The following is a 14804-nucleotide window of genomic DNA, read 5'->3' on the forward strand; positions in this document are numbered from 1 at the left end:
TAGTTCTATTCCAAAGTGTCATAGCAGCGCACATGGCTCTTTTTTACGCTTGATAAAATAAAATGTTTAATAATTAGATTCGGAAGCATGCGGAGGTCTTTTTTTTTTTTTCCTTTTCAAAATTGACTAATTACAAGAAAAAAAGTTTTATTCATGACTGCAATATGAATAAACTTTCTGATTTGAAGATTTGTGAGGAATTTTCCACCATTCAAAAGACAAAATACTTTGATTTTACGTGTGCTACTGCCATGACAACGGTCCACCATTATCAGGCCGAATCTTTCAAATCTTTCAAGCTCCTCACCGTTGTTTATAAGTGCCTCCATAACCTGGCCCCCCCATCTACCTCCATTACCACCCCCTCGCTCGCTCCATCAGATCCGCTGATGCCAACCTCCTGTCTCCAAAAAGGACAACACTTAAGCCCTGGGGGGGAAAGCCTTCTCAGCTGCTGCTCCCACCCTCTGGACATCCCTGCCCAAACACAGACAGAATAAAATCATTGAAAACCCATCTTTTAAAAAATGCTTTCAATAACGCGAGTGTCAGTCGCTTTTTTGGGGGGAATTTATCCATAAAATCTCAAACAAAATAAATCCAAGACCAAGAACAGACATTTCATCTTGAAATACAATTTAAAATAAGAACAGATTAGAGAACATGGTGAATAGGTGTACGTATGCTAACGCTAACACCTTCAGCTACATGACGCACAGACAGAACTGTGGTAAGTGTCTGGTATGTTAACGTAACATATTAACAGTTATTCAGATAACTATAGCATAAAGAACATGCTAACAAGTTTACCAAAGCATCAGTATTACCCCAAATCACTAAATCCATTGAATTCTTCTTCCTCTGTGTCACTTCTAAACAACTCCACAAACTCTGGAGGAAGAGGAAGTGCAGATTCTTCTTCTGCGTCGATTAGAGCCTAGAGCGCCCTCTTGTGGTTGTCAGTGTGAAAATAATATCACATATAAGTCGCCCTGGAGTATAATTCGCACCCCGACCAAAACTAGTGCGACTTATAGTCCGGAAAATACGGTACAATGAACTACTTTACACTTATTGTTCTTGTGTATGTCGTCTTTGGCCATCTTGAAAATGCAATTTAAGTCTTATGTATTATTATTATTAAATCAGTAAGAAATCCTTACATTATAACGATAGTCTGTGCCCATTAGTTTTCACCTGACTGTTCAACGCACTCCCTGTTCATGTTCTTTTTTACTCCCTGTTGCCCTTTTCAACCTAAATATGCACAATAGCCCAACCTTCATGTTCTAAACCTCTACACAGGATTGCAGCAAAAATACATTCATTTCACAGTTCGCATATTATTTACGCAGTCGGTGAAGGGCATGTTATTGCAAGGCTTCGAACCCTCGCGGGTCCGTTACTGCGCCTCTTCTTCCTGGTTCTTTTGTCTTTTCCGCTGCCCATTTGTGGTACCGCTGCGACACAAACAGACAGAGAGGGCACGCTCGTGTGCCGAATGACTGTAAATACGCCCAAACTCTCTGCGCTCAAGGGTTTTGGAGGGGCAGGATTGTGTGACAGGGGTGAGCTGGCTGATATCAGTCGGGCTGGATTACGCAGTGACACGTGACGCCTTTGGATTCTCTATAACACAGGGAATGACAGCGCGACCCGTGGCACCCCGTGCATATACCCGCGGGGCGCCAACCTGCCTCCAGTTGAATTGTAGAAGCACTATTGCCAGAGCCATAGAGGTGTGTTGAGAAACAAATTATGTCTCAGACGCAGGGCCGGCCCAGCCTATAAGCGAACTAAGCAGCCGCGTAGGGCCCCGAGGCGTTAATAGGGCCCCCAATCTGGCAACCCGTTTTATGCGAAGTGCAAGCGCAGCGTGCGCCACTAGTGTAGTAGCGCTGCTGGCGCGGCAGCGCACACAGCGGGAACATATAACACACAAACTGCATTTATTTGTAATGACAATCTGGCAACCAAGACACCAAACCTGCGCTGATTGGTCAACTTCATTGTGCGCGAGCAGAACGAGAGCAAAACATAAACACAACACAACGTGGTCCCTGCGTGGCCCTCATGTCCAGAGGAATATGTCCCCCCAATGCCGAAAAACGAAAGAAGAAACTTCTTGACGATGTAAAGAAACTGCAAACTCAACAACACTCTCCAGGTAGTGAACTTCTCTTACAAAGAGACGGTTAATGCTGCTGTTTGAAACAACACGATTCTGTCACGTTAGTTCGCTCAGGCTGGAGGCGACGAGAGCTCTGCCCCGCGCACAATAATATGTCTGAATGAAAGATAATAAGCTTAACATTTACACCAGCTCCGTAGTGTTAGCTGCAGGTGAGGCCGGTGAGGGGCGTCTATGGCCCCGGTCACTAAGAGGCGGAGATCCGGTCCGGACGAGCGCCGTCTCGTCCAGAACCTCTGATGTGAGACTTTGGAGTGAACAGTGTGCGGCCCCTGTCCCGGGCCCCTGTCCCGGGCCCCTGTGCAGCCTCAGTTAGAGATGAGCGGGTTTGAGTTTGCGTCCCTCTCTCTCACATCACCATGTGTGAGATTAATCGTGACTCGTGATGTCTGTTTTACTTTGACTTCTTAAAGTGCAATGAGAGGAACGTAAAGGTGCAGGAGTCCAGTGTGTGGTGTTCTGATCAGAACATTTATATTGTAATTCACTTTTAATAGAGCAATAAAACATTTCAATTTATTTAAAAAGCATCATTAGACTATTTGTTATAAATTATAATAAATTGATAGTGAAAAATAACCAGACATATTAAAATTACATCTGTTAATAGAATAATACTATATATTTTTATACAAAAGTGGCAAAGCTGCAGAAACGCAGTCGCTTCACAATAGCGAGGTTTGGACCTTCACTTCTCGTTCTGTTCATTCTCTGGGAATTGACATGTTTGCCCTGTTTTACAGTGTTAATTGTTAATCAAGCAATGTTTATGCCATTTGTTTAATTTAATATAACTTGTTTTGTCACTTTGGCAAGAAGGAACAGTTGGGAGCAGTAAAAGATAAATTAGTAAGGATAACTATTACTTTTACATTTTCAGTTAAAATGAATCAATTTGATCATAATTATTTTTCATAGCCAATATTGTATTGAGTAATTAAGTACACTATTGTATTAATAACTGGCTTTAGTCACTTTCTCCTGGCACAGTTTCATCACATCATCATTTTATAGCATTACAACCTCAACATTTTACTCTTACTTTAGCCGGCTGGACCACATTAAAATGCAGCAGAAGACCCAAAAAAGGTCTGAAAATCTCTGGGGGAGGGCCCCCAGACCCCCCCCTGTTCATTAATTTAAGCTAATGTGCTAATGTGGCTGAAGACCCTTAACGCCCACAAATACGTCCAAAAACATATCTGGGACGTGTGTTATTTGTACAGGTTGTACAGGGAGTAGAGGTGATGTCAGCGGAATACCAAGTTGCATTGTGGGATTTAAGTTAGCAATATTTGAGCTTGTGAGGTGTTGAGAATAAACTAACTGGCAAACAGATGCCCTGGAGTTTTGGTGCTTTGTTTGCGTTGAAGAAAGTTCCCATATGTGAATTGTTCACTGACAATGGCAATAAAACTGATTCTGATGACGTGGCGAGGGGCCCCCAAAAATGTTTTCGCTTAGGGCCCCCTGAAGGCTTGGGCCGGCCCTGCTCAGACGCAAGCAAAGCCCTTATCCCCGGTGACATTTCGGGCTAAAATTGTTTTTTGTAAGTCCGGGTTTAACGAGTATCGAAGCGTCTCTTCTGGTGGGCTCGAGGACGCCTCCGTAACACAGGCCTCATCTGCGAGAGTGTGCGGGTTCACTGACAAGAGCAGCACGCCCCGTCAAATCCGGGCTCACAACTGTTGGAAGGCAAACCGAAATCTCATTTAGCACATTAGCCGCAGCAAAACCTAGAATCATCGTTGTGACAAGCAGAAATGAAGCAAACCAAACCAGTCAAACCAATGGGCACAGATCACGAGCGCAACCCGCGCTTTGGCAATTCTCTGGATAAATGAGATATTTGAGTCTGCATCCACAGTAAAGCAATTATACATTCAACTGAATGAATTAGATCAATGTATGTCGAAAGACACAAAGTGCTTAAAGGCAGAGGGATCAACGTCAAGAGCCTTCAGCCACAAACCCGAAGGTGAGTGGCAAGTTCGATCACAGCTTCGACTGGTGCATGTTGCTGTTGGGTCCATGGGCCAGACACATTCACCCACCTCGCCTACAAATCTGCTAAACAACCACTGGCTAATGCTTAAAGAGTTGACCAAAACAGAAGACATACAGTAGACTTTTTATAGACTTTTTATGGGTTTATAGATTTGTGTAGCTGAAACAGACACTACAGTTTTTTAATTATTAAGGCTCTAGAGCTGAACATAAACTGCAAAACTTCTGTATAACAGTGTCGTAACTGGCACAAAAGCAAAACACAGTCTGGTTTGGCTAATGAAATATAGTGTCTCTATAAGTATTTTTCATATAAATGCTGCTTTGGAGAGTCCGGGCCATCTGTATTGTTAAATATTGATTCTTCTCTTTATGAGTCACCTGCGGAAACTGAGCAACCTGTGATGCTTTCCCTCTAAATATGGAGTGGTCATTTCCTCATGAACAACATCCGCACAACACAATTTCAAGTGGAGTTTTGAGTCTTTGTCCACTTAGAAAACCCTTATGAGTAATAGCCAACGTGCCTTTAGACCCTTTGAAAATAATAGGATGAGTGATTAGTGCCTAGAAACACCACTCCAGCCATTTATAGCGGTGTGTACAGCACTGAAAAGACTAGAGCAGGCTTTGCGGTGACCCATTTAAAAGTCTATTCATTGAAAGTAAAGCTGGCAGTATGGTTAATGCACTAGCCACAAACAGTACGTCCACCAGGTACGCGATGTCACTTTTTGGAATGGAATGTTTCACAGTTCGGCAAGTGTTTAAATAGGTTTGGCCATTGAAACCAGTGCAACGCAACAAGTTAATTGTAAATCTTACTTGCTTTTATTGATTTGAAATTACAAGAAGATAAAAACAACAACTAAACTCTTGTAGTTTCACTTTCATGGGGACAAAGGGGCTCATTTTCCAAACTAAATGACATTTCTAACCCCTTTGTTTGCACCAGACATCAGGGGCATAAATCATACAGATGTTTGTTGTAAATCTATTCCAATTCAAAGACCGAAACACGTCTTGGGGCAATAGCGTGAGAACATGAGGGAGCTTTACTGTATTTGACGTGATGCTCCCTGGCAGAGTCCAGACATCTGGGAGAAAAGACCTTCTCAAAATCCTGTTCTTTCTCCTACAGACTCTTGTTTGCCTTTAGTTTGTGAGAAAATAGATTTCGATCAATATCCCTGACTGGAGCGGAGCAAAAGCCTAATCCTGGTTACATGAGAAGGTTTCCGACCCGAGTCAATGGAAAGTATGCGTTCATCTCTTCCATTGTGGGAAAATTAAAACAAAATAAAAATGCATCTTGTCCTGATATGAACCAAACACAGTCTGCGTTTTGACAGAGCAGCCAGCGGCCATCTTGAAACTCCACTGAGGCTGCTGTTTTGTCACTTTTTATCATCATGCTTCAATTCAGATTTGCTTTGTTGAAGCCGTCAAACAGTCGAGCCTTGTCGACATTCAGATGGGACTAATGCAAAAAGGGAGAGCGTAGAGTTTGAAATACACATACACAAGTGTTTGTTAATCATTCATATTTGCAAAACAGTTCAAAAAGCCATACTTTGCATGTCATTCTAATCTTAAATTCTGCAGATTCTCTCAAAAAGATTCAAAAGAAGCAGAAAAACAAACTCCTGAATCACATGAACGGCTTTCTAATGATTGAAAAAATAATTACGATCTTAAACATGAGAGAGCTTTTCTCTTTTGGGGATGACACAGGAAATTGTTTAGCTTTTTTTTGTGCAGAAACATTTGATGCACTTTTTAAAGATTTATGCTCTATCTGACAACATAACAGGTTATTTATGTGCAAGTTACCACAGCCAATTGAAAGTAATTCTTATTCATTCATTACGGACCATTCTTTCACATTTGATCGACAATTTAACCAATTATTATGATGTGTTTATGATTTAAACACATTTTGGTTTGACGCAGGATATCACAGTGTCACATTCCCATATAATTAGCTCTTGCAACATCCCGTCTTTTTTGTTGTTGAAAATGTGGGTTAGAGTTTGACACATCTAGGCCAAGCACAGGAGTGATACTCGAGATGAACCCAAAAGGAAAACTTAAACCTGCAACAGAATGTGGCAGCAGCATGTCAACGATACAAGCAGCAGCTGAGGCCTAAAGACACTCTGCACCGTCACATGTCACAAAAAGACCAATATGTCTCTGTGTGATGTGAACCGCACACTCAGGAGAGACACTATTGTGGAACTCCCAAAAACAATTCAGGTTTGCACTTTTGCCACACAACAAGAAGGTTTTCTAGAATCAAAAAAATAACACAATTAACACATTTAACATTAAAACACATAAATGAGGTCAGAAAAGTCTGTTTTTATTGACTGGTTAGAGTCATGGTGAAGGAATCTGCTATTTTTAACGTTATAAATAAGTTGTAACTCCAGCTCTTTGTATTTAAATGATCCCTGAACAGATTGAGACAAAATTAAAACTCAAAGAGAGAAAAATGTGTGTTCTCTCTGTCTGAGGTTGAGTCCAGTGTCTCTTCATCTTGGCAGATTTTTTCATTACACAAAAGTAAATGAAAACAACCCAATGAACTCATCTGGAAGCCCATGTGACAAGAAAAGATTTGACTCCTTGTTCACAACTCATTAATAAATTTATGCCATTTGGAACATTGAAGACAATTGACAGACCACTGCCTTTTAAAATCCACTAAAACCTCAGTCAAATGTGAAAATGTGCTCATTCTCACATGTTGAAGTTGCTAAAATAAATCTTTGGGAATAGAAAAGATAATCCATTTGTGCAACACCTTGAAAATGGGGACACCACATGTGTTATTATTTTAAAGCAGAACTAAGTAACATTCTATTATAATCTACATGGTTCAGTCCAATGTCCAGCCCCTGACACATGTTATCATCATCCACATGGTTCAGTCCAGCCCCTGACACATGTTATCATCATCCACATGGTTCAGTCCAGTCCCTGACACATGTTATCATCATCCACATGGTTCAGTCCAGCCCCTGACACATGTTATCATCATCCACATGGTTCAGTCCAGTCCCTGACACATGTTATCATCATCCACATGGTTCAGTCCAGTCCCTGACACATGTTATCATCATCCACATGGTTCAGTCCAGTCCCTGACACATGTTATCATCATCCACATGGTTCAGTCCAGTCCCTGACACATGTTATTATCATCCACATGGTTCAGTCCAGTCCCTGACACATGTTATGGTAATAAGTACATAAGTGGAGTGTTTACATTGTTTAGTACACAGTGGAATAAGTAATACCATACTAACTTTTCTCAAAGATAAATAAATGTATTTAAGAACATATTTGTTTATTGTATCAATTATTACTAATAACAACTTCACACACCAGTTACAACGATAACCTGAAATAAAGAATCTTGCATTTCATTGTGCTCAAATCAATATCTTGTAATGTATCAGTTTCCTCTAGTCAAAAACACTGAAGGCATTACTTTATAACAAACCACTTATTATGACACAATCAATAGTTATTATAAAGCCCATTGCACAGACTCATCAGCAGCATTTTGAGGAGAATTCATTTTATTCTAGCTTTTGCATCATTCCGACCTTCAAGTTACATAATTTTCAAATAGTTATTGCCATTCTTAAAAGTATTGTTATTCTATTTCATCATCTGAACACTCATATATCTGAATTCATTATTATCTTTAGATTTGAGTTGAGAAGGAATGAAAAAATAATAATTCAACATTTGTTTATATGTGTGACTGATTCTGAGTCTGTCTCTTAAAATATCCTAATAACATCTTAATTTATTCATATTGCTAGAATTTCTTCTATTATCAACAATACAGGAAGTAAAATACAGGGACATTTTTTTACAGACATTTTTAATGACACGGACAATTCACATTGGACTAGAAACACGACGAAGAGCATATTAACACAAATTTAGAAAGTCCCTGGGGAGATTGTTTGAAATGTGCAAAAACGTGATGAGAAGGAGTTATAAGATAAGATAAGATATTCCTTTATTGTCCCACATGGGGAAATTTCATTGGTGCAACGCAGGTAGATACAGAGGTAGATACAGAAGAACAGATCACTTATAGGAAGTCTGAAAAACACTTTCAGTAGAAGATCTCCTATAAATAAATAAAAACTCCCAGAGACAAATAAATAAATAAATAAATACCATTGCATGTGATCCCGACAGTAATTGCACATGAATATGTGCAATTACTTGCACATATTCAATATTCAATTATAACGTGGACTGGAAAGAAGACGAAAGGGGAAAGGGTGAAGTATTTAACCTGACGGAGAGGAAAACCTGGTGATGGTGCGTTTGAGATGAAAGGAAGGGAGGGAAAGTGGGACGCAGCAGGTGGAGAGGAGGTAGAGAGCCGGACCAGGGGGTGAAGCAGCAGTGCACACACATCTAACGTCCACTCCTTACACCCCACCGAGCTGAGGTCCGGTCCCGGCTCACAGCTCCTCCGAAATCAGAAAACTCTGCTGCGCACACAATCAAACGAGGCATTTACAAAGGAAGACAAATGACATGAAGGGAATGAAAAATGACTACATTGTTACTTCAAAATGAATACAATTTCTCAATGCCTCTATTACTAATATTTCCACCGGCTTCAATCTTTGCTGAAGAAAAGCTCATGAGTTGAACCTGCTGCCCACTTGCCCACACAGAAAATGTGAACACTTCATACAAGACTCAATCAAAGCTACTTTCACAAATAGCTGCCGTTGCAACAAAAATGTGTGGCGTAAAATGCTGGCCTGGCCTATTTTTAATGATATAAAAGCCTTTTAAATCTAACCATGTAAAATGAATGTTATAGACAATATCCCCTGAGCATCTTGCATCTTTATTATCAACGTTTCTCTGGCAATTGGTGAAGAGCTTTTTAATGAGGCGGGGAAAGTGCACAGAGAGAGAGAGAGATGCACGTGGCACAGAATCAGGTTTGACTTAGATTGAATGATGTTGTTACATTTAGACTGGAGCATGAAGCCTCTGGGTGATGTCACGTTCAACAAATGCATTTAAAAACAAGGATTCTAGACCGCCGGACTTGGACTTAAATGTCAATGACTCAGGACTCTCCTTGGAGCCCTGTTTTTTGAGGCGTCTATTTCTCCTCAAAAATGAATGTGTTCAGAAAATGGTTTCCTCTTTACAGTTGATTTTTAAGAAGGACCAGTCAGAAAATTAACTGCAATATGATGGACTTGAAGCTCAAACCATATGTCGTGGTACTTGACATGGACCAAAGACCTGAGACTTACTTGAGGGATAAGTGGGATATGTGGGACTTGACTTGGTCCCACATCTGGTAGTTGGGCTTTTTAAATACTCCAGAGACTCATACTGTTATTGCCATCAACATCTCTTCATGTGTTATCAGTCTTTTACTCCATGCCTGTTTTTACCATTATCGCTCTTCACACTTTATTCCTTTAGTGTGTGAATCTTGACAATCTCGACCGGCTAATTCTGATTCCAATGTGCCAATGTGGCGGTTAGACTCACAGGGTAAATATGCAATGCATTTTAAAACAAAAACAACAAAGGTAATAGTGGTAGCAATTCGAGATGACTAATAAAAGGACTAAATCTGTGTTGACTTAAGAATTAAAGGGCTGTGCAAATAAATTGTCGTCTGAAATCTTTTTGGCGTAGTCATAAAAACGTGTCATGTTACTGTTAGATAGTGCTAATGTCTGCAGAGCTCCTGTCCCCTTTAATGCCTTATACCTGGGTCGTATGTGCGTAATCCACAGCCAAAGTGCGGAGAGCGATAAGCTTAGGTGGAGGTTGTCCCCGTCAGCACTCTGCTCCCGGAGGCAAACATAAAAAGCACATAGAGCAGTGATAATGGCTTAACAGGACTGCTCTGGGACCGGGCGCTCGTCCCTAAAACAACACGAGAAAATCAGAGGTGACAACCAGAGCCAAAGTTTTCTGAACGTCAAGATTAGCGCTACCGCTCAAAGACGGACAGTTCTCTGGAGTATTCAGGCTTATCACTGCAGCCTTCACTTAGCAGCAGTTTGCAAACATCTAAAGAAGAGGAAACTTTTCTGCAGCTGAACACGCATAAAGTAATGACGATTTCTCTTTTAAATTGTGTGTAGTAGCATCTGGAAGCACTCATAAAGGTTAATAGAGGTCGCTGAATAGTTTTTAGACACTATTAATGTACGGATTCTTCTACAATATGTTCTTGAAGCCTCTAAAGCATTTAAAGGGTGTAAAATGTTCACCAAAAGACCAATTCATCGTAGAATGCCATTAGCGCTCATACACAGAGGACATATATAACGGAGAGCCTTGGTATGCTTTAACACTATATATTTACTTCTGGAACCTTGATAGGCTTTGAACCATTGAATGACCTTTAAATAAACGAACTTGAGCCCGACTTTGTGAGAGATGAATCCAACAGTCTGAATGTCTTCCTGTCGCTCAGTCTTTTTGCAGAGATGACAGAACAGTCCAGGAGTCTTCAGAGCCTCATCTGAGCTCTGAGAGGAGCCAGAAGCTTTCGGTTTTCTCTGCACATCAAAAAGGCCTGCAGTCTAGGAGCGGGCAGAGGCAGAGCAGCTCAATAGCAGACTTTGAGTGGAAAAAATATATATCCTTCTCACTCATGTGTGACCTCTGTTCATTTCAGATAAAGTGTATTTTCAAAATATTTGCTCAAAAGGTGGACGTGATAATGAAGGCTGTAATTGCGTTTCATTGACAAAATGGGAGGAGAATGTATGTTCAGGGAATTCAAAATGAAAAAAAAAAAAGATGAAAAAAAAAGAATACACAAATTAAATTAAATGAATACAGAGTTGGGAATGGATGTCTTGGTAAAAGAGTGGGCGATAATGACAAAACATGAATGTCAATGTTTTTTGGGAAGTTTTCAAACAATTAATCAGATTGTATTTTTTAATTTGATCATATATATGTTAAAACTGTAAATGGTTGAAGTTTAGGAATCAAATAAAATGTGACTGAGCAGTGAAATTTGAGTGGGGAAAATCCCTTTATACAACTCTTTTAACGTTTACACTTATACTTGACGTTAAAGCTCGCGAGTCCAGGCAAGTTTTGGATATGAGAAAAGTTTGTGTTTTCCCCCAAAGAGTCCATAGTAAAAGCAGCACAAAATGAGCCCACTATGCTCTGCCTGTGACTAATAAAGTATTTTTATTCCTCGTCAACCTGAAAGTAGATCCAGAAGCAGTATCTAAAAAAAGCTTTTCTAAAGCTGTCCACAAGCCCAAGTATTTATGCTTGTGGATATTAACAATGTGCCTAAAGGTTTGTGAGAGTGAGAGACGAGTTAGACGCATAAACACCCACTTCCGGTTTGCAGTGTGAAAATCAGGCAGCACAGCTTTAAGACTATACTATACTCCACCCACCACTACTTTGTGACTTATGACTCTAAGCTCAGCAAACGCTTTTCTGCATTTATTTAAGATAGACCTTTCTTTGCTCAAACCTTTTCCCATTCTTTGAACCTGCCCAATAAATTCCCACTGCACTATAATGGCTTCCCTTCACCTGCAGAGCATTTACACACATACGCCTCATGTTTGTCGTTTCTGCCCCAATCATGAAAGGCTAAACAGAATACACTGTACTGTGGGTTGGGCTGAATAAAACATGAGAAACGTTGCAGGCGCGGGGGGCAGTGTGCAGGCAGTGGGAGGGGGACAGCGTCAGGCTGAGCTATGGAGAAATGATAATGATGAGAGCAGAGACCAGCGACTATTTTTGGAAACCCTAAAACTGAAGCGACAGCTTTAGCAGACGGGATTATTACGGTGATGCACTGCATTCACAGCACCACATTTGTGCAAGCAGAATAAAGAAAGTATACTTTATTTAGTATATATTAGTAGTGTCCAAACCAGACTTGCAGAGACTTATGCATGCATTTGTCTCCAGTAGGTTAGACTTTAATGCCCTGCTCACTGCTCGGGGCCTGACTAGAACCAGGAAGTAGCATCTCATTAGTCATGAATCAGATGAATGGAATGTATGACTTGAGAGATATTGAATACATGTTTGGCCTTTCATGATAAATCAAAACAAAATCAATATTTCATTCAGAATCATGCACATCAGCTGTTCTTCTGTATGTAGGTTTCTGGCTTGTTTACCAGTAGCAGATGGGCCTGAAAGGCTGAAAAGATATAGGTGTAATAAGTCCACATCGAGGTTTGGGGGAATTTGGGAGAAAAGCTTTCTGACAAAATGTTGACCGAAATACCTTATACAAATTACTATTTCTGATTTAGCATGATTTAAATAGACTGTTTTCATCTCTGTATCTGGATCCTTCAAATAACATATCTATACATAATTCCATAGTTACGCCATCACTATATCACACATTATGGTATTGATGACAATGTACGCGCTGTAATGCTATTTACATTTGAGAGGCTTTTAACAGCAGTGTCTGTGTTTCCAGATAATGGCTTATATTTAATTTAAGGTGAAACTGCTTTTACTTTGACAAAAATGCCAGCGAGCGCAGCGAGTCCGTGTGCACTTTCACATGGGTCAATGGAACTAAATGCGTTTGTATTTATGTGGGTTGCTGAAGCTCATCCATGTGCGGAAACAACCAGAAGAATAACACTGTGGTCTCTTGCAAAAGCAATTTAATGTGGCATGTGGAACGTATTGGCGTAAACAAACCAGCATATTCAATTACTGCAAATGCAACAAAATGGAACAATCATTTAAGGAAACCATTATGTTGTGTTCAGTCGAAGAAATAACTGCTGTGACCCAATGTTAATGTGCTTCAGCAGGTCTTCATAAACTAGACGGTGAATCTTAAAAACACACACAAAAAAAACATCTTTGGCCTGGTTTTGGACGGCGGACTTCACGGTTTATATAATGCGTTCTGACACGAGCATCGCACCCTCTGGATTCACACACAGCGCACAGCTTTTGGGCAGAGCGGCTCAAAATATATCCCCGGCCGAGGATCTGCGGGCGACGCGGCTATTGAGACTAAACGTGACGGACTGGGGGCGACAAATAAGACAGTAGCAGCAGCAGCAGCATTCAAGGAAGACGGACCAGCGCAAGGCTCATGATGTTTTCTGTCTTTTGCAAGTGCCACATTTGAACTCTGGTGGCGGTCGGTGCGCAGTGACAATCGTTAAAAGGTGCACACGGAGCACTTCTGATGGAGTTTGTCACCGCTGTTCTTATATTATCGCTATCCCTAAAGCAAAACTAAGTCATATTTTCCCTCTATTATTGTAAGTCCCTGTGATGGTTAAATATGTATACGTATCGAGGCGTTTGAAGTGTCCGCCGTCGCCCCCTGCTGCTGTCTCTGGGCGGAAAACCCAGCCTTGCATCATTCACCAACATCGACTCGACGACAACTCTCCTGAGAAACCCTGGCTCTTTTTGTACATTTGGCAATGTGAAATGTTTTTGTGTGTGATTATACTGTCTTATTCTGATAACGAGAGAAATAAAAACGTTTTTAAACAGAAAAGAAAAGCTTTTGCGTCTATTTTCTTGCCATGTATTTTCACAAGGGAGCAGCAGGGGGAGCTCTATCGCCAGACTTACTTAGTTCTGCTTTAAACTTATCTGGGGAGAATCTATTCATCTACAGGGGTTCTACTCAACCTCTCCACAGATCAGACCGGTAACTTTGCCATGCGGCATTATTTGATTGTCTCTATGGGTGAATACGTTAAATGCCATACTGTGGAACATTCTAGCCAAAGCAATAACACATCATGAAGATACATATGTACAGGAGCCTACATTTCAATTTAAACAACTGTTGTTATGTTCATTTCACTTATGTAGCTATTGAGCTGCTGCCATATGTTTTATTAAATATAGCGTTTACAGTTCAAGTAATGAATTACTTATAACAAATAAATACATACCTCACAATTTACAGTTCTTTATCGTTCACTTTTTTGAGAGTAAAACACACTTGAAATGTACATATACTGGTGAAATTTACTTTAGCATTCAGATCTGGTCATTTAAGTCGTTATGTGTAGAAAACATATGCAATTTACTTCAATAAATAATATTTCTAGACTTACTATTGACTCAAGATGTCTTTCATGTGATTGGTTGAATATTATGTGTAAGACATTGGCTTTGAATGATCCTTTTTAAAAAGCAACAGAGTTTGAAGGCACCAATCTTTTGAACACAGTCATTTTGCCAGCACAAAAAGATGAGGATAAAAACTTAAGGATTTGTATTTATCTGAAAAGCGAATGATCTCGTCTTTCACCGCACTCGAGATTTAAAGTGGTCTTATTTTTGTATTTCACTCCTGACTGAGACACCAAACATGTAGCATCAACACCGTAAATGTACATCTTCACTTCAAAAAGCTGGGGATTTCTGAAGCTCAAATGGTGTTTGCCCAAACCCTGTTGCTCCTGTATCCGACAGGACATAACACGTAGAGGTGTGAATGCCAGACTTAAACTTCCACGGAGGAGAAAGGTTTGAAGGGCCGGGTGACCTTTGCCGGACAGAGTTGAAAGCTATCAACGAGGAT

The 14804-nt window shown here is 40.4% G+C and overlaps 1 protein-coding gene across 4 annotated transcripts in view; it reads right to left on the reverse strand.

Moving 5' to 3' along the window:
* Positions 1 to 14804, reverse strand: part of asic2 (acid-sensing (proton-gated) ion channel 2) — a 472730-nt gene that overhangs the window by 135065 nt on the left and 322861 nt on the right. The gene's annotated exons all lie outside the window — the stretch shown is intronic.

This window comes from Eucyclogobius newberryi, unplaced genomic scaffold, assembly GCF_026437365.1.
Source record: "Eucyclogobius newberryi isolate DKJ021-1_F unplaced genomic scaffold, fEucNew1.0.hap1 SCAF_13, whole genome shotgun sequence".
Taxonomy (NCBI): Eukaryota; Metazoa; Chordata; class Actinopteri; order Gobiiformes; family Gobiidae; genus Eucyclogobius; species Eucyclogobius newberryi.